At 36.7% G+C, this 20,995-nt stretch overlaps 1 long non-coding RNA gene across 1 annotated transcript; it reads right to left on the bottom strand.

Moving 5' to 3' along the window:
- Positions 1 to 12,493: 12,493 nt before the first annotated feature.
- LOC119716341 (uncharacterized) lies at positions 12,494 to 20,667 on the bottom strand. The gene is made up of 3 exons (XR_005264211.2): positions 20,560 to 20,667; positions 13,317 to 13,534; positions 12,494 to 12,611 (listed from the first exon to the last, which is right to left on the bottom strand). It is a non-coding gene; the product is annotated as an uncharacterized lncRNA (long non-coding RNA).
- Between the last annotated feature and the right edge of the window lie 328 nt (positions 20,668 to 20,995).

Genomic DNA, 20,995 nt, shown 5'->3' with positions numbered 1-20,995 from the left:
GAACTTTCTTCTTCATTTGAAACCATCATCATCTTTGTATATTTTAACATCATTGCAGAATTAATATAGGCAAAATTTGTACAGAATGAATTGAGAGGCTTTAGGTAATAACCACATTGCTATGTCTATGGATGGAAACAGAGAATGAAAAATCTCACTCATGCTCTTCCTACGTTGTTCTACCAATCCTGGAAAGTTTTTGCATATGTTCCCTGTGAAATGGAAAGACATGATCTGCCACATGGAGCATACTCAGAGGCAGAGCACCCTGGGGGAGCCCTCCTGGATTTCCAAGAAGAGCTGACTGAGAGAACTTTGAGTGTGTCTGTCCATAATTGAAGGGCCCTAAAGTCAGTGCTCAAAACATCCGCTTCAAGTTGAACTGATCACAGACAAATAATAGCTGACTGAACTGGTCTTTAAGCTTATTCAGCTTCATATTTTTTTCAGTTTTTTGGCAAACTTAGTAATATTGAGGACAAAATGAAAACAGAGTAGAAGAAAGTTTCTATTGAATACCAGATGATTTTCCAGATAATAACCTTAACGATGATAACCTTAGCTCCAGGCAATCCTTGCACAGCAGGGAAACCCGCCATCTTCCCTCGTCAAACTCCTGCACATCACCATGGCAGGTACACAGTAGTTGCCAGGTGAACATTGGCAGCTTTTGCTTTCTGAACCACGGGGTTGGTGATTTTGTTGTGGCTGCTAAGAATGCACAAAGACCCATGCATTTTACACATCTGCCACCACAACAAGTGCTTGCTCCTGTGTGCGCTTATTCAGCTTCCAAAAAGCACTTGGGGCTGGGATCTGCTCCTTTGGGTGAGAGTATGGGATAGGCATGTGGTCAGTGATGAAGGAGAAGAGAAGTCATGAAGGATGTTGGGACACAGATCTTGGGGTAAAGGGTCAGGAGGAAGAGAGGGGTAAATCATAAATCTTTATTCTGTTTTACATTAATCTACGAAGACTTGACATTAATTTATGAAGACTATGAAATCATAAGATTTTTTTACCAACTGCAAAACCTAAAAGAAAAAAATAATAAGATAGTTTTAAAATCTGTTGAGCTAAATCTTGTGAAGATATTGAGCTTTAGCCAAACAGCATTTTCTAGAGAGAAATATTTGGCAACGCACGTCCAAATTGAATTGGAAATTGCATTTCCAGCAAGTGTGAGCACACTGGAGACAGAAAGAACCGCACCATTTTGAAGGCTGCTTATTATGAACGTTGGTGTTCACGTTAGGAGCAGTCAGAAGACCAAAACCAAACCTGACAGCATAATGCCAAGGTTTGCCTTAATTATTGACCATCCTTTTTAGATCTCAGTTCTGTTGCAGCAAACGTGCAGGAGTTTGCATTATTTGCATTTTTTTATAGTTTCCCCTCCAAAGCCAGAAAAAGCAGTGCATCATTAGAACACATTTTCTTAAGTGAATAGTCATATTACATCTTATGAAGAGCAGATAAAATTTGCTGTAACTGTCTACTCTACACTTTTAATAATTTTCTGCAGTAGTAGAAAAAAAAATCTATAGTAGATAAAGAAATCAGAGCTGACATTTGAAATCTAGCACATTAAGTTGGCATATTTTCAGGTTTTGTTTTCTATTTCTTTGTGGTAGTATTTAGCTATTACTAATGACTTTGCATCATTCTGTGCTTTGGATGTGCAGAAATGGTTCCAAATTATATGTCTGAGCGTAGAAAAAGCTTTTTAAAGGAAACTTTTTTTTTTTTTTTTTTTTTTTTTTTTTTTTTTTTTTTCCACTGTGAAATTTCATGTAGGAGTGTTTCTTTTTTAAGTTCTCTGCCACCATGTGATGGGAGACTGTTGGAGCAGCAGATATGAACTTCAGTATATTTTGGGAGCTAACAAATATATCTAATTAGATGTATATTTTTTAGTAAATAAATATTGTGCTTATGATTAATGCCTGTTTCATACAAAATATTTTGACCTTTACATTAAAAAAAAAAAAAAAAAAAGCAGGAAACTTGAAAACAGAAAATTTTAATCCAGATATGTAGATTAAATCCAGAAACATAAAAATAGTAATGGTGTTTCCTGCTCCATTTCTCCTTGCAGTCTGGCTGCTAAAGACACCATATCATCTAGTTTATCTTTGTGACTAGTGTCCAGCATTTTTTCAGCAGAAAAGGAGATGACTATACAAGGGTCAGTTTAGGAGATGACTATACAAGGGTCGGTTTTCCTGGGAGGACAAAGTGAGTAAAGGGCACCTATAGTGTGATTGCTGCAAGGCATTTGCTGCCTCCTTCCATCTCTGGATGTGGTAGGAGAGGTTCCTCCTGTCCATGGCTTAGATACACCAGGGAAAAATAATATGCAGAGTAATTGACAAGCAGGCAAATCAGAACAACAAGCTGTAATACAGGCATCTTTTGTCTGCAATGATAAAAGTTGTTCAACATATATCATATTTGCCTACTCTACATATAAGGAAAACTACGCATATGCCTGTAATTATTCTCTGTAAATACTGAGCTCTTAGCAACAAGCACACAATTTCTTCACCAATGGAAAAAGTGAAATAGTGTTTCTGTACATAATGGCACTCATGAAGGAAAGAAACAAAACTAGGGAGCTAAAGAAAGGATAGGAAGATGCATATGCAAATATATTTGTACTTGCACCTGCACAAACCCATACATGTATGCATATCTTAATTTCAAATATAAACTGGGATTAAACTCAATTAACTCCGGACCACAAAAATGTAGACCCTGTTTCAGAGTCATTCTCTGTAGACTGCTTTAATATGTGACAGAGACAAGCAGGGAGCTCCCACAGGATGAGTAGTTTCATCCTAAAACAGAAGTCTAACATAAATCTTATAAATTCTTCCCACCTCTCTGCAGCCCCAGTCATGCTGTAATTTCTTTTTCTCTTCAATGACCTGTAAATGTCTCCTCATCAATCCAATTATCTTAGGAAAAGGAAATCCCAGACCTGTGATATGCCACAGAAATAGCATTCAGAAGAAATAGCCCAGGGACACAGCTCCCTTCCACAACATAGGTTAGGCCAAAACCATATTAAGCCTTGTAGAATATACTTTAATACTTACAGACTTTTTGCATAAGGTTTAATTCTACAATTATTAAAATTCAAACTGAATGGATGGTGTAATAGGAGGAATGAAAAATCTGAATGTACTTTTGATTAAGTATAAATGTTTTGCTATTTTATTTTATTTTATTTATTTTATTTTATTTTATTTTATTTTATTTTATTTTATTTTATTTTATTTTATTTTATTTTATTTTATTTTATTTTATTTTATTTTATTTTATTATTTATTTTATATTTTATTTTATTTTATTATTTTATTTTATTTTATTTTTCTTTGCAACCCATATTGCTCAGCTGGAAGATATTTTCTAACAAGAAAAGTAATTTAGAAAAATCCAGAACATAAGGCTGGATTTTATTTTTTTTTCTTTCATCATTACCTATTTGTCATAAAATATCTTCCAGAATAGAGTCCAGATAATGGAAAAGACTGTGTCTTCATTATATTTGCTGCCATTCCTTAACTCTTGGAATGTGTGTATAGAGGTGACATGACAGCCAGTAGTAATAAACCAGAAGATACATTACCTAAGTTAGTAAGCATTCATGTAATGTAAACACTGACCTGAAACAGCCACAAATTAGTATCAACTCAAGTTAGAATTTTAGCAGAACCCAGTCTATTTAACCAATTTTTTCATAAATGAGCATTTGTCTGCATTTTCATTTCCCAGTCAGGAGCAGAAGTGGAAGTTCAGAAAAGCTATTTGATTTATTTTGGTTATTTTTTGACTTTACTGAGAGAGAAGATCTCAAAAAAGTATATGAGAAAATTGTTTTTCTTAAGAATTCCAACTTGATGAACAGATTCACATAGTTTTCAGGAAGGGCACTTATCCAAATATATCTAGGTAACTAGAGACATATTTTGAGTTGTGAATGATGGGGTTTATGTCTAGAAATCTATACCTGACAAAGAAAAAAATAATAATAAATAAAGGTCAGTATTTTATTCAGCATTTTATTTTATTTATTTATTTTTTATCTGTTAAACCTACAGTTCCTTTAAAAAAAAAATTCTTTTCTAAGTATCACCATACAATCCATTCACACGGTGATTTCTTTTGCACAATATGTAATTTTCAGCATACAATCCTTTGATAAAAACATTTCTTGTGCACAGTATGTTGCAGATGTGTACACATGTGTGTAACTGCTGCTGATGCCAAGTACTGCACAAAGAACATGAAGTGAAGAAGTGATATAAAGAGCTCAGGTCACACGGCTATTGCTACTTTCCGAAAGTGTCTTCAATAACAAAAGTGAGTTTTAATTTCTGGATGGAGTCCCAGTGAATGTCACATGTAACTCAACAATACTGTTATAACCACTGAGCAGAAGTAGTATCTACACAACCAGAGAATGAGGCCCAACATAGTGTCTTTTGACAGGGCAGGTGTTGTTTTACACTTCATACTGTCTTCCACTATACTAAACAGCAAAGAATGATGCTGTAATGAAGTAGAATACTGAACCTAATTTAACATACTTTTGGGTCCATAGGAGTAAATTTTGGTGACAAAAATGTGGATGGAGATTGTTATCTTGAATTCATGCTTTCCATTTCTCTCCTGCTAGAACTAGAAACAGGAGGAAAAAGAAGATTTGCAAGCCACAGTACCTAACTCATGATGAGGTCTCTGTTGGGCTCCAGTTTAACTATACATGAGCCATACATGGCAAGGTTCATTTTGAAACGAATCAGGAAGCCAAACCAAAGCCTTATTGGGGGGTATTTCTGCCCTTGCTATGATGTGGTCTCATCATGTCACTCAGGAATGAGGCACTTGCTGTTACATTAAACACAAAAATAACACAGGAAATTGATTTATGTTGGCACAGTTTTCTGATTTTAAATTATTTACCTGAAATCCAAACCAGAACTGCAGTCAAAGTATAGTTCAGAGCTCAGATTTCTTGGGCTCACATGTTAGAGAACTCAACATTTGTTCCAGATGGTCCATCTGCTTTTGATTACTATTTTCTGGTAAATAAAATGAAGAGGGTACATAGATACACTGCCACGTTGGAAAAAGATGAAATAATGTCAAGAGGTTTATAAAATAAATTAATGAAAGTAGCCAGAGAGTGAGAACAACTATTAGAAGAAAAGTATGTCTGCTTTCAGAACAGTTCTTTAATATCCCTTTTTATCTGGTGATGTTTGTGCTTGTATTTAGAGCCATGAGAAAAACGCAAAAACACACTGCTCATGTTAGTCGGTAAGAAGTGCCACTGCACATCCAGTGCAATTGTTTGCAAATATGGACTGAAGTGAAAATGATTTTCCATTTATTAAGAATGTGCTTTAGCTGAAGAAATAGAAAACTACCCCATAGCAAAGAGACATCTGGAAGTCAGAGGACACCTTACCTGTGAGGGTTTCAAGGTGGGGAACCCATTAGGATAGGATGATGTCACTTCTTACTAAGTGTCTGCCAAATTGTAGTGCAAGTATTAGTGGAAACATTTTTGGTTTAGGAAGGATTTAGTTAATTTTGTGATTATCGTTACATTTTTTTTCTTCATGTTTTTGTTCTTTGGGTCTTAGCCAGAACCTGAAAAGGAAATACCTCTGTACCCTGAGAGAAACTATTTGTGAAGAATTTCTGGCTTGACCTTAAACAGGAATTGTCTGAAATTACAGGAAAGACTTTTTACAAGATTTCCCTTCTAGCTTTGCAAATGCAAGCCATTCAGAGGTTTTGGGTGCTTATCAGCAGCTCTGGGAAGCATTTAAGATTTGTCCAGTTTATAGCTAATAGAAAGAGGTCCTTGCAAACAGCAAAGAAATGTGCCATTTTCTCAAAGTTATTAGTTTCCTGACTGTACTGAGCAGTATAGAGAACAATATAGAGACAGCAGTAAAACCAACACAGAGGAACAATATTTTAATTTTCAACCTTGAGGTAGCATGACCAGTCAGAGCTACTGTAGCTCTTTTTCCCTGGTGTGGAAAAAGACTAAAGAAGATAAATACATGTGTGTTTTATTCTGTTAATATCAGTTCTTTAATTTATAGTCCCAAGTGGACCTCTCCTACGGTGCATGCAGAAGGTATTAGCTTTCCAAAGACTACCAACGTTAAAAACTCAGTGTTACATGAAGGTTTATTTAGCAAAGCTTTCTGAAAAAAGAAGCAGGTAGACATTTCAGTGAAGCACAGGTTTCTAAAGCCGTGGTTGTAACTGTCCTCACACCGAGCAAATAAGAAAAACCGTAAGAGGTTTGTGGAATGATTTTATGATTCTATGAATTGTAAATGTGATTGAAAGAATTACAGTGTAAGTGACAATCCATAAGTGTGGACTGTAGGAGAGCTATGGAATGCTGCAGTCTAGCTCCATGTGTTACTCCATGCCTGCTAGGGAGTTTCTGAAGCACTAGTGTGCCCATATGTCTGGGGCCTCCTGTTCAGTTTGCCCATGGCATTGCTCTTTAGTACTGAACATTTACATTAGATAGTTCTGAGAGGGGCTCTGAACCTGATAAGAAGACAATTACTGGATGAAGACTCTGGTCACTTCATCTGAACACCACAGTGAAGCACCAAGTGAGGTGTACCAGTAAAAATGACTTTCCCTGTTCATTTCTGCAAATGAAGACTTGTACTTGCTTGGAGAAACTTCCAACTACTTTTCTATACACTCCTTCAAGAAGTAGAGAGAACAGTCTCCCTCTTCCAAGTTCAACTTTTTGGGGAATGCTTTTATTTCACTTAATTCCAGGAGACAGAAATGAGTTGTTTGTGATCGGAGCTCTTATTTATTAATATAGATATATTATTAATGTGTATCAGGATGACTATCTCTTTTTGGTATTTTATTTTTGTTACTGAGTGAAGAGAACTTATATGTGTGTTTTTATCACAGAATCACAGAATCTCTAGGTTGGAAGAGACCTCAAGATCATCGAGTCCAACCTCTGACCTAACACTAACAGTCCCCACTAAACCATATCCCTAAGTTCTACATCTAAACGTCTTTTGAAGGCTTCCAGGGATGGTGACTCAACCACCTCCCTGGGCAGCCTGTTCCAATGTCTAACAACCCTTTCAGTAAAGAAATTCTTCCTAACATCTAACCTAAAACTCCCCTGGCGCAACTTTAGCCCATTCCCCCTCGTCCTGTCACCAGGCACATGGGAGAACAGGCCAACCCCCATCTCGCTAGAGCCTCCTTTAATATACTTATACAGAGTGATAAGGTCACCCCTGAGCCTCCTTTTCTCTAGGCTGAACAAGCCCAGCTCCTTCAGCCGCTCCTCATAGGACTTGCTCTCCAGGCCCCTCACCAGCTTCGTCGCCCTTCTCTGGACCCGCTCAAGCACCTCGATGTCCTTCTTGTAGCGAGGGGCCCAGAACTGAACACAGTACTCGAGGTGCGGCCTCACCAGAGCCGAGTACAGGGGGACGATCACCTCCCTAGCCCTGCTGGTCACAGTGTTTCTGATACAAGCCAGGATGCCGTTGGCCTTCTTGGCCACCTGAGCACACTGCTGGCTCATATTCAGCCGACTGTCCACCATCACTCCCAGGTCCTTCTCTGCCTGGCAGCTCTCCAGCCATTCCTCTCCCAGCCTGTAGCTCTTCTTGGGGTTATTGCGCCCCAGGTGCAGGACCCGGCACTTGGCCTTGTTAAACTTCATACAGTTGACCTCAGCCCATCGGTGCAGCCTATCCAGATCCTCCTGCAGAGCCTTCCTACCCTCAAGCAGATCGACACACGCACCTAGCTTGGTGTCATCTGCAAACTTACTGAGGGTGCACTCAATGCCCTCATCCAGATCATTGATGAAGATGTTAAAGAGGACCGGCCCCAGCACCGAGCCCTGGGGGACGCCACTAGTGACTGGCCTCCAACTGGACTTGGCTCCATTTACCACAACTCTCTGGGCCCGGCTATCCAGCCAGTTTCTAACCCAACGAAGCGTGCGCCAGTCCAAGCCAAGAGCAGCCAGTTTCTTGAGGAGAATGCTGTGGGAAACGGTGTCAAAAGCCTTGCTGAAGTCAAGGTAGACCACATCCACAGCCTTTCCCTCGTCCACCCAGCGCGTCACTTTGTCGTAGAAGGAGATCAGGTTCGTCAAGCAGGACCTGCCTTCCATAAACCCATGCTGACTGGGCCTGATCGCCTGCTTGCCCTTCAAGTGCCGCATGATGACTCCCAAGAGGATCTGCTCCATGAGCTTCCCTGGTACTGAGGTCAAACTGACTGGCCTGTAGTTCCCCGGGTCTGCCCTCCGGCCCTTCTTGTAGATGGGCGTCACGTTTGCTAGCCGCCAGTCAGCTGGGACCTCCCCCGATAGCCAGGACTGCTGATAAATGATGGATAGGGGCTTGGCCAGCTCCTCTGCCAGTTCTCTCAGTACCCTTGGGTGGATCCCATCCGGCCCCATCGACTTGTGCACATCCAAGTGCCGTAGCAGGTCACCAACCAGTTCTTCGTGGATGGTGAGGGCCACATCCTGCTCCCCGTCCCCTTCCACCAGTTCTGGGTACTGGGTATCCAGAGAGCAACCGGTTTTACCACTAAAGACTGAGGCAAAAAAGGCATTGAGCACCTCCGCCTTTTCCTCATCTCTTGTAACTAAGTTTCCCCCCGCATCCAGTAAAGGATGGAGATTCTCCTTAGTCCTCCTTTTTGTGTTGATGTATTTATAAAAGCGTTTTTTGTTATCTTTAACGGCAGTAGCCAGCTTGAGCTCCAGATGAGCTTTGGCCTTCCTAATTTTGTCCCTGCACAGCCTCGCTACATCCTTATAGTCCTCCCTAGTGGCCTGCCCACTCTTCCAAAGATTATAAACCCTCTTTTTCCTCCTAAGCTCAAGCCACAATTCTCTGTTGAGCCAGGCTGGTCGTCTTCCCCGCTGGCTCATCTTTGGGCACATGGGGATAGACCGCTCCTGTGCCATTAGGATTTGCCTCTTGAATAGCACCCAGCCTTCCTGAACCCCTCTGCCCTTCAGAACCGCCTCCCATGGGACTCCACCAACCAGTGTCCTGAGCAGCCTAAAGTCAGCCCTCCGAAAGTCCAATACAGTGGTTTTACTGGTTCCCTTCCTGGCCCCGCCAAGAATAGAGAACTCCACCATTTCGTGGTCACTCTGCCCAAGACTGTTCCCGACAATCACATCCTCCACCAGTCCTTCTCTGTTTGTGAAGAGAAGGTCTAGCAGGGCACCACCCCTGGTAGGTTCACTAATCAGCTGCGTCAGGAAGCTATCTTCCACTTTCTCCAGAAACCTCCTAGACTGCTTCCTCTGGGCTGTGTTGTGCTTCCAGGATATGTCTGGGAAGTTGAAGTCCCCCACGAGTACAAGCGCTGACGATTTTGCAACTTCTGTCAGCTGCCTTCTGTCAGCTGCCTGCTTTATGTTACACTGGAGGATTGTTTATTTGAATCTCAATGTTATTGGAAAATTCAGATACAGTTTAAGGTATAAAAGCCAAACTAAATAAATATTAAACTATTTTTCATCAGTTTGCCAACTTTCTGATTGTGACTATCTGAAGTTCCTCTTCAGCTCCATCTGTGGGTCCTTTTCTGTCTTCAGTTTGTTATCATTGCTATGTGACTTTAATAGTCACTATTCTTACCCACTCTGTTAGGTTCAGAGTATGACCATAGGAAAGGCTTTTGCTCTGGAGAGCTTTTAATGCAATTGCCTAACTTTACAAGGAATTTAGTATCATTTAATCACAGACTAAGGTAATGATAAACATGACTTTACTTAATTTAACATGAGAACTAAGTTTTTAATTTTTAATTCGACACAGGAAAGCAATTTATTTTTTTTTTTTTTCCCAGAACGTTAGACCAGCTGAATCTGATACCTTATTTTACCAAGGTGTTATATTTCAAATACAAAACTTGGCCTAAAATGGAGGCAATGTTGACTTTTAAAGAAGGTAGCTGCTGGTCTAAAGGTTTAGACTCTCCACAGACACTTGTGTCAGAACACCAAGGAAGTTATTTTCCATCTTTGTAACCTTGACTAAGCTCTGACAATTTCCCCATTTCTTGAGAGCTCAAACCCTCCTGAAACCGTTCATCTTTCCCTTGTCCCATTGTCCACTTCACATAAGCTTTTGTGGTAGGTGCATCCCAGGATCTAGGCTTAGAGACATTTAGAGTTTTTTTTTTCCTCAAGACCTTTCTTTGTACTGTTCGGATCTGTTCTGTTAGAAAGTAGAAAGTGGTTTAATCCAATACAGATTAGATAGGCAGAATTTCAAATGCAATGTGATCAAAGTGCAATGAATAATAAATGCTAGCCCCCTCCCCCCAAAATATAATAATAATAATAATAATAATAATAATAATAATAATAATAATAATAATAATGTTCTACATAATTTAACTTCTCAAGCAGTAATAAACTAGACCAAATTTTGAGCAGATTTATTTTGAAATAAATAAGATCTCAGCACCCATACCTGAAAACAGAGTATGGGCAAATGCTAATACTCTGTGGCTGTCTCATTGGCAAATTAATATTCCTAACAGTGAAGGAATGTCAGACATAGATTTACCAGAGGACAACAAGGACTTTCCTTTTCACTCATTCCTGTTAGTCATTGTGGTGAGCTGGTGATTGACAGGAGGAGAGAGCTCAGCATCCTCACCGTGTTCAGATGTGCACAGCATTTCAGTCAATCTTAAAGAAACACTCCATATAAAACAACCATTTTATATATATATATATATACATATATATATATATATATACTAACCTTATGTTAATCTTGTAAATATATACATGTATATATGTGTTCCTAAAAGAGGCCAGCTTCAAGACAGTTTCTTTAAATATTGACCTATATCATATTGGGAGAGATTCTTCAGCAAAAGGCAGTTGACAGCTCAACCACTAGCGTGCTTGTCTTAAATTTATTTCTTGCTTCATTAATTAAGCATTCTGTCTCCTACCCAGTGGAGAGATATATTTTTAAACACACATTCAGAGCCAAATGTAGAACTTATATACAATAAGTGATTGAATACGTGTATATTAATTCACTAGTTATTTTATCATATTTTGTATTTTAAAACAAAATCTATGAATAGTGAAAATGAATTCAGACAATTAATATATATATATTTCCATGAAAATATTTAATCTCTTAATTGTTTCAGATGACTTTGAGTCTTCCACTGGTTCTGAATTTTGCTTCAGGAAACTATGTGTTATATAATTCTTACAGTTATGGTACCTTAGTAGAGCCATACTACTATTGTAGTAGAACCATACCACTATTTGTACAAATTTGAATAAATTATGCTCCAGAATTTATTTTGCACCTAGCAACACAACTACATAGGAAATAAATATTTAAATCTATGTAGTTTTAAAATATTTAATATGTTGCGTGGCAGACTGGTCATCTGCAAGTGATGATTTATGCAGCTAATTGAACTGCGTGATCTCTGAATAAAGCCTGAAGAAATGCAACATGTTTTCCAGCCCATAACAAACAATGCATTATATAAATCTCAGTCTTTTGTCATGCAAATATGGAACAAACACCAATGTTCACAACTGCAATACTGAGAATCATTTTGTCCTCTTAATTCTTAAAGGTGTATTTCAGTGTTTATTTTTTACTTTTTTTTTTTTTTTTTTGAATTTATAACCCTTCTTACAGAAGAGATGATAAAATACAGAGAGAGGATAGAGATGAGGATTTATTTTTATTTTTTTTTTCCATGGCGTTTATTAGAAATTTTTCTTTGTGTGTCTGGTTAAAGAACACTTTAGATGAGTAGGACTTTGGGACAGATCTTTCTCATGAAGACCAAAGCCACCTCATACATACCTGTGAGAACAGGGTGTGTGCATTCTTGAACAGAAGTGTTGAGTCTGGTTGAGAAAGAATTGACTAGGCATCCAAATGAACAATTCTCCAAATGGGAATCTGAAGAGTATGAATGTAAGATGAGAGGGCATTCTTCAGTGAGGAGCAGAGCTCTTGGAAAAGGGCAAGAAGGAAAGACAGAAGTGAGGAATGCTGCTGCAGATGGATAAGAATTCACCAGTATGAAAAGAAGAACACAGTGATGTAGATGAGGATCATATAATCCTTTCTATGGATGGCCTGGAATTGGCGTAGGGGATATGAATGATTGAAAAATGACTTTTCCTAAAGTATGCTGCTATAGACAAATGTCACTGACTTGATGACTGAGTGTTAAAGCTCACTGGCAAAGACTCGGGAAGGGAAGGCAAGCTCTCCTCTTGGATCCAGATCCTTCCAGCTCCTTCCATTTCATTCTGGAGTAGAAAATTGCTCCAGGTTGTAATACCACACACTGCTGACTGACAAATAGCTGCTCCAGAGCTGCAAGCCAGGAGCAGGATACATGTAAAGAAGTGGTCATCACTTACTTGGCTTGCAGTCCCTGCAGAGGTTTCCTCTCAAAGTCATTGATGATAGGCTGGCTGGTTGTAAAAATCTAGCAGTACAGTTCTGGCATGCATTCGAGCAGTTTTATGTTCACTATCTCTGTTTTGGAAAGAACATTTGTCAGGCATTCCTCTGTTTCTCCGTTGATTACCAAAGAAATCAATATGTTCAATTATTGCTCTTCCCATCTGGACTTTTCGCTGTCAGGGCACCAGCCTCTATCTGAATATTTCCCACTTATTATAGCTTCTGAATGATATCTGTGAATTAATATCATATTTAAGAATGATATAAATGTTTATATATTGTATATTACCTAACAGCGCTTTTTAACCTCTGTCATTGACAATGGTAGATATTACTGTTGGTGCCAACAGGTGCCAGCCTTCTGGACTTGTGCTGGTAGTGTATGTTCCACTTTGGGGTAGTGTGTGCTCCTCAGATTAAGAACTATTGTTATTATCTTATGCAGTATATCTAGTATTTTATTCTGTCATGCTGTAATTAAAAATACTTCTTCAGTTATATTTGAAAATATAAAAACTGCAGAACCACCCTGGTTTAATTAAATGTTTTAAAGAAAAAAATTATATATTAATTATATATATATTACTATTACCCACATGATCAAACACAGATCCTTGTCCATAAACCCCAAGTAAAAATGGATAATTTTACTTTCCTCTAATTCTCCTTCAAGGATTTCACGGTCTCATCCCACTTGCTGTAAAATTATCCACTATTTCCATTAAAATAATATTTTTTCCCCTATTGGCTGATGTTCTGTTATGAAATTTAACCCACCTGAGTTAGCAGGGAGAACATCTCAGTTTTCCAGACCCAAAGTATGTAGTTTTGTGCCAGAGTCAACAGGAAAAGAAGACTTACAGCATCCAACTGACTTAGTTTCATATTTCCCTGATGCCCAAACAACTGGAAAGCAGCAGGACCAGAACATTTCATAAATTTCTTCCTAGGTGGTACAGACACTAAAACAGGATGTTTGGATCTTTGGCCAGTCCCTGCAGGAATATTACAATACAGGAATACTTTGTGAGCTCTACATGCACATTTGAGGGACATTAAAAAACTTAACTGGACAATGCATTAGCAAGTATACTTTAGGGAACCATCCAGATCTGCCATATAGTTGAACTGCATGAAGTATAAGGCATTTACACTTTCTTATTACATTGCTAGATGTATTGTGTGGTTGAGCAGCCACACAGGCAGTGAATCTGCCCCCTCCACCAGCTTTTACATTCACCTTAGGTTATGAAACAGGTAACCTTAATCTCCTCTGTTCCTCTCAATGTAAGAATAATAATTGTTATAACAATAAATAAAACCAACAAAAATTTCTTAGCAAAACAGGAGACAGTTTAGTAGAGAGAAAAAAACACCAGTGGTTCTAATGTGCAGATGTTACACTGTACATTCATGTCAGTGATTTGAGTTCCATTTCTGGAGGAAGTTAGAAGAAAATTACCTCAGCTTCTTCATCTATGTCATACACATGTGATTAAAAGAATTTTCATTGATATTTCTTTTTGTAATTAGAATCTAAACAATCCTTGGTGGCCTACTTCTGTTTTATACACTAAATAGAACTTTCTTTAGTTATTATTAAACTTTATGCTACTCTAGAGGTCTCTTTCTGACATAATGCAGACACTAGGTAAAAAAACTAGGTAAAAAATCTATGCAGAAACTAGGTAAAATCCTATCCTAAAAACCTTATGGCCCAAACAATCAAGATTGAAAACAGAGGCAGTGACATATCCAAAGTCACGCAACAAGCACTGGATACAAAAAAAAAAAAAAAGAAATTCAGTCCTCTTGACTCTTGCTCTCCCTCTGTTTGCTGATTCACACACTTGGAAGTTCTTTGTGGAATCTGATTTCTTTTTGTATAAAAAGAGATTTGACATCAACATTTCTTTCTACTGTTCATTCAAATGAGTCAAGGTGGTACACTCTTCACTTGGTAAAGCTGTTTATTTTTGAGTACCTTTTCACATTAAAAACAATAATAATAAGAAAAAAATATATAAAAAAAAAGTTAAATTCATCTGGCATCAAAACTGTATTTATTCTATTTATAAATTTGCATGGATTAGAACAAAAAATATGTGTAAGGAAGTCTAAATTCCCACCTTTTGAGACATTATTCTGGCCAGCCCAGCTAGTGTCAGTAGACATGGAATCTGCCTATTATGAATTTTGGGCTCACTGGAAAGGTTGCTCTTAAGATCAGACTGTTTTAAATTTGTGGGGGAGGAAAAAAAAAAAAAAAAAAAAAGAAAGAAAAAGGTTGCCATAAAATCATGAAATTCCCAGCTGATTGAATACAGATTGAATACAAGGGATTTTCTATATATTAACATTCTGAACATTTATGACTGGTAGATCTGACTGCAGACCAAGAACTATCATCACAGAGCATTTCTCTCTTATCTTTTAGAATTGATGTAAAAGGTGGGACTAACAGAAATAGCAGCTTGATGAAGAACAAGATCCTACTTTTTTTTTTTTTAAATGGAAGTAAAAATTTTATTCGAAAAAAATATATTTTTTTAATAAAAAGACAAAATCTTCTATTTTTTGAAAAGAAAAACAACTAAAAATAAAACAAAAAAATCTCACTAAGATTTAGGAATTTATTTATTTATTTTTAAATTAAGTAAATAAATGTCATAACAAAGCATATTAACATTCTCCTTATTTAAGTTTATTTGTGGGGAAATAATATATATCAGATGGCACATTTCTAAGAAAAATACAAAGATTAATATAGTCAGGTACATAAGCCCTTCTTTTATACAGAAATCTTGAACAATTTAAGATTATAAAATATAACCGAGCCTGACTGAATTTAAGAAGAGATTGGACTGTGCACTTAGTCACATGGTCTGAACTTGGGTAGACCTGTGCGGTGTCAAGAGTTGGACTTGATGATCCTTAAGGGTCCCTTCCAACTCAGGATATTCTATGATTCTATGATATTTATTACAGTTCTCATGCATTGTCAATCACATTGTATCTGTGTAGAATTATTAACATATTTTGCATGCAGGCTGCTTCAAAACATCATAGCACATAGTCTAGTTGTGGATTTTACTGCCCAACAGAAGTTTATTATGTAAGAACATTAGAAAATTGCCCATGATTACTTTGATCTCCTAACTTTCACAATCTCCTTTCACCATCTGTTAGTCTGCAGTCAAAGTTAGTCATGTAAACTGTCTTCCCGGTCAAATTTGACTTCTCCAGGGATGTATTGCCTGAGATCTGCACAGGCTACACAGAAGATAAAATCACAACTGTAGTCTATATGGCAACTGGTACCTTAGATGTGATATATTATTCCATGCAATAGGATAATATCTCAGCAACAATTAAAACAAAATAATAATTGCAGTTCATAAGAGCATAATAAATTATGATAATTATTCATAAACTACGTTTAATTCTACCATGACTGCTTTAGTTTTGCTGTGGTGTGTATTCTTCCCTGTGCATTAAAACTTCATAATAACACAGCTTTTACTTTGATCATTTATATATGCTGAAGAATTCATCAAGAACAGTTTAAGCTTCCTTCAAAAGGAAGGAATCCTGCTGAATCGGGATGCTTATTCATATTTGCAAAAGAAAATGGTATGTTCATAATAGTTTACTCCTCCTGCTTTTCCTCAGTCTCTGCTTAATGTCTGAATATTCTAGTGAATGAATTTATTGGTTATAGTTTTTGCAGGAACGTTGAGTATCAGGAGATATTAATGGAAAACTAATTTTGTTTTTATTAAAGCTCCTCTGTAGAGGGAAATCATGGTTCTAAAAGCTGTGGTCAAAAGATGAGGAGCCAAAATAATGCTGTATGAGCATTATTCTGTCTCTGGTCAGAAATATCTAGGGTAGCTTAAATTTCGTATATTTGGAAAGATCTGCTGGAGTACAATTGACAAACCACAGGGTATTTGCACAAAATAGGCAGCAATTTTGAATGACTAATGTGTATGAGAAAATTGCAAACTGCTTATAAAAAATTCTTAGACAGGAATAAGCAGAACATTTGTTGAATGACTTATTCATTCATGTAGTTTATTCATCCCCACTATTTCATATTTGAAGGGCAAGTGAGGACTTAAAATATTCCTTCTGAATTAAATACCACCCATATTTTGCAGGACCACAATAAATTTGAAAGCCTTCAGTGGCTTCAACCAAAGCTAAATGACAATCTCCTGTTTATATGAGAAAAAAACAGGTGAAACCTTGGTTCCAAGAGCATGTGGAATAAAGTAAATTATATATAAGTGAGTGATGCTTGAATGCTAGGGTTTCAGTTTACAATAGTGTACTGAAGATTTATGAAGAGCTTTGCAAGATGGGAAGTGACTGTGTTGTTCTGATGTTGAGAACAAACTAATAAGTTAATACTGCATTCCACAGGTGCTCAAAAATCATGAGCTTAATCCCCAGGAATCTTTTGATTGCTTTAAATGTCACGTAATATTTCAGACTGATAACAAGTTTCACTGTATTTGTAATAAAATCTCAGAAGCTGGCAATACCAAGTGTAAATTGTTCCTGGGTTTTCTCTCCGTACAAAACAAACAAACAAACAAACAAAAACAAAAACAAAACAAACAAACAAACAAAAAAACATAAAACAACAACAAAACCCCTTTTGCTCTCTTTTATATTTTTTTAACTGGAAATTGCTCCATATGGACAAGTCATTTTGCAGTGGTTATTACAGTCTAGTAACATTAACAGTTTTGCAGTGAATTACCACTGTTAATTTTTGAGAAATGTCTCTAATCATTATTTTTCCCTTTTGTATAATGGTAATGACTGTCTCTGTAAGCATTTTGATGCCAAGATTTATTTCATTTCAGATCAGTTCAAACACCTGAAAGTTTTTGGTTTGTCTTGATTACTTTCCTGAACTCAAAGTTGTTTTGGAAACAATTCTGGGCCATGTTTTATATGGATCCTTCTTTGTTTCTCCTCCATGATTTCCTAGACAAAATGCTACTGATGGCAACAATGGGAAAACTCTAATACTGACACTCTCGGACAGTCAGCCATAGGGACTATTAGGAGACAATGCGATCAGGAATGAACACATATTGATCAGTAATGCTGTTCCTTCATCAGCAGTTACAACCATTTGAAGCTACTATAACAGACCAGCTTCAAGCAGTGTGGTGGCTCTCAAATCATGACAATACTATTGTGATCACACTAAAGAGCTTCTCATATATGATTTTCCTTTTAAACCTGGAAAGTTAGCTCCCACTCCCACTAGAACATGCCAGCTCCAGAAGTAGACAGTAAAAATGAGTTAGTTCAAGACCACCATAAATTTATTTCACACAATACAATGCAAAACACAGGGTAAATTTTCTTATTTTCTTAAAAGTGAAAGTTCTTACCCAGAAAATATAATCTTTGTTCATGTGTTGCAGAGATAAATAGATTTTTTTGATAAGTACAAATGAAAAAAAAGAAAAAAAAAAGAAAAAAAGAAAGCTGATTGCTGTCAGAGTTGTGCAAGGCAACATTTTGATTCACTGACCAAAATGATTTCAAGAAATAAATACTTTTGGGGTAAGTCTGAACTGAAAACATTTTCAGTATCATTGATGAGATGCAAAATTCAGAAAAACTCACTTCAAACATTTCAAAATGAGAAATGCTGTTTCATATTATTTTTAATGGATTTATAATAAAACCTAATTAAATGTTGAAAGAAAAAAAAAAGTAAGGAATTGTTTTACCTTATAAAATGCATTAAGAATTGATGGTCAAATATTTTGGATATAATTTTAACAGCAAGAAATTTCTGTCATAAAATTTGTTGGTAAAATATGAAGGCTTTTAGTCTTTTACTGTGATTAGTGATTAATTTTCTGTGAAGTCCTCTGTAGACAAATGAGGCAATTCGTACTTCAGTGTACTGACATGTACTGAATTGGCGTACTGGAATCCACGCCATGCTACATCTATCCCTGGTCTGGGATGAGACCTTGTCTCTCTTAAAGTCACTGAAAATATCAGCATTGTCTTCAGTAATGATATATTATTTTATTTTAGTCTAGGATGTGTCTAAATGCATTGATCTTGATGTCCTATTCTGGGTCACTTAAATTGGTGAATGGCTAGAAATTAAAAGAACAATACTTTGTAAATATTCCACATTTTAAGAATCAGAACTCCTAAAAAATTGAAAATACAAAGCATCCTTACACTTTTATCATATTTATTGCTATGCTATGTCTCACCTTTTTAATTCTCAGTGGAATCAGTATGACAGAAGTTCAGTCAATGACAAAAAATATTGTTAAATACAATAAAAATACATTGTCATTATAAAGCTTGTGTCTTGAAAAAGGAATACCGTTTTCAGTACTACAGCAGTTCTTTGGAAGATCACTGAATATGATCAAATGTTGTCTGTGATAAGCAACTTACTGTTTCAAGCAGATATGACAATTGTTCTAAGGCAATACATTACCATGATTAAGTATTCAAGAGTACTTTAGTGAATACTGAGGACAAAATGCATTTAACAACAACAAAAACAACAAATCATCCAAAGATTTGTGGCAGAACTGTGCTATTAATTTTTCTACTGTTACATTTTTGGAGGTAAGGATTCTAGACTTAATATACTATTACTTTAATTGACTATAGCAGTTTCTATGTCTCTTGCAATTGCCAAGCTTCAAATTTTGTTATACTGTATGTGCTGAGGAATTATGACTGATAAAACAAGAGAATAGATCCTTTAGCCATATTTAGTGATGAATTAGACCTAAGATGGATGAAATTGAAGTTTCACTACAATTCTGTTACAGCAACTGTCACAGTTTCTTGCTGGGGTTCTGGTATTAGTCTACTGGGTGCTCAAAAAGCATAGATGTTTTTGATTTATGACCAAAAAAAAAAAATAGCTATAATATCATCTGAAAGCCTGTAGTCAGAAACAATAAGGAAAGTGAGAGAAGATGATTATTGGAAAGGCTACATATAAGTTGCAGCTTTCCCACATGCCTATCAGTATATGAAACGAAGTTTGGATCAGGATTTTGCAGTTTGACAAAAAAGAAAGAGACATACTAGTTTTGTCATCAAAGTCTGGTCTTTCACAGAAGTCGGGAGAAAATATTACTATTTTTTCATATAGAAAAGAGAATTTTAGACTGTCTAAAAGGTTTTGTTTAGAAGACAGAAAATAAGAAAAGATTTTTCTCATGAAAAATCGTTTACTCATTGAATTATACTGTGTTCGCAGAGTAATTGAATCACCATATCACATAAAAGTAAAGGGTATCAGCTTTGTTAAAAGCTTATGCTTCTTGGTTTATTAGCAAATTCAGAACAAAAGGACATGATTAAGTATCCAGGCTAAGGCTTTCTATTTACTAATTTTACAGTATTTATTCTTTACAATCATGAACCAAACTTTTCATCTCCCTGAAGCTTGGTTTAACTAAATTATTGAATAATTATGGTTCAGACACACAGTCTGCAAAGAGAAATTGCTTTAGACCAACTCTTGAGCTTTCATTAGGCCTAATACATATTAATACATCCCTCTAACAAACTCAAACTCTTCCATTCCAGAACTGTCAATCACTTTGATTTTCTGCAAGAGATTCTGCACCAGATTTTATGCTGGTTTGATTAATGATGAACAGTACATTGGTCTGGAAGTTGGCTTGTGCCTATGTAATGTTTGTTTGTTTGGTTGGTTGGTTGTTTTCTTCTCATTTTACTTTTCAGGTGTGTTAGCTATTTAAATTATAAATGTATGTATTTCTGTGTAATGTTATTCTCAACAGACCTTGACAAGAAACTTTAACACTGTCATAGAAAGTGTTAATAGCAATCTGTGACCCATATGTTCTGAAATGAAAGGATAATTTAAAGACAATCTGGAAATGAAGCCAAAATCATATATATTAGGTGAAACTTTTTAATGCTTGTAAGACAGATGATTTTCAGGTATTCTGGGGGGAGGGTTTAAACATACCTCATCAGTGTTTCCAAGCCTTAGAATCATAGAATCACTAAAGCTGGAAAAGTCCTCCAAGATCATGTGATCCAAAGAGCCCTCTACCCCCAACATGACCCACTAAACCATGCCCCTAAGTACCACATATGTTTCATTAAACACCTGTGGTGCTTTTAATCAGGTGGGCAGCCAAGCTCCACCTCAGCCACTCTCTCACTCCCCCTCCTCAAAGGGGAATGGGGAGAAAATACAATGCAAATGGCTCAAGGGTTGAGACAAGGACGGGGGATTGCTCAACAATTATCGTGGCAGGCAAAACAGACTCTTTCAAGGTAATTGCAAGATCTGTTAAACTGCTTTGTGGAATTTTTTCTCACTGACCAAAGAGTGCTTTCCCTGAAAAACTGTGTAGGATTCACATGTATATGTGATGTCTAGCATCTGAATGCACACT

Source organism: Anas platyrhynchos, chromosome 3 (assembly GCF_047663525.1).
Source record: "Anas platyrhynchos isolate ZD024472 breed Pekin duck chromosome 3, IASCAAS_PekinDuck_T2T, whole genome shotgun sequence".
Lineage (NCBI taxonomy): Eukaryota > Metazoa > Chordata > Aves > Anseriformes > Anatidae > Anas > Anas platyrhynchos.
The sequence above is the reverse complement of the archived record's forward strand: the minus strand, read 5'-3'. Positions and strand labels throughout refer to the sequence as shown.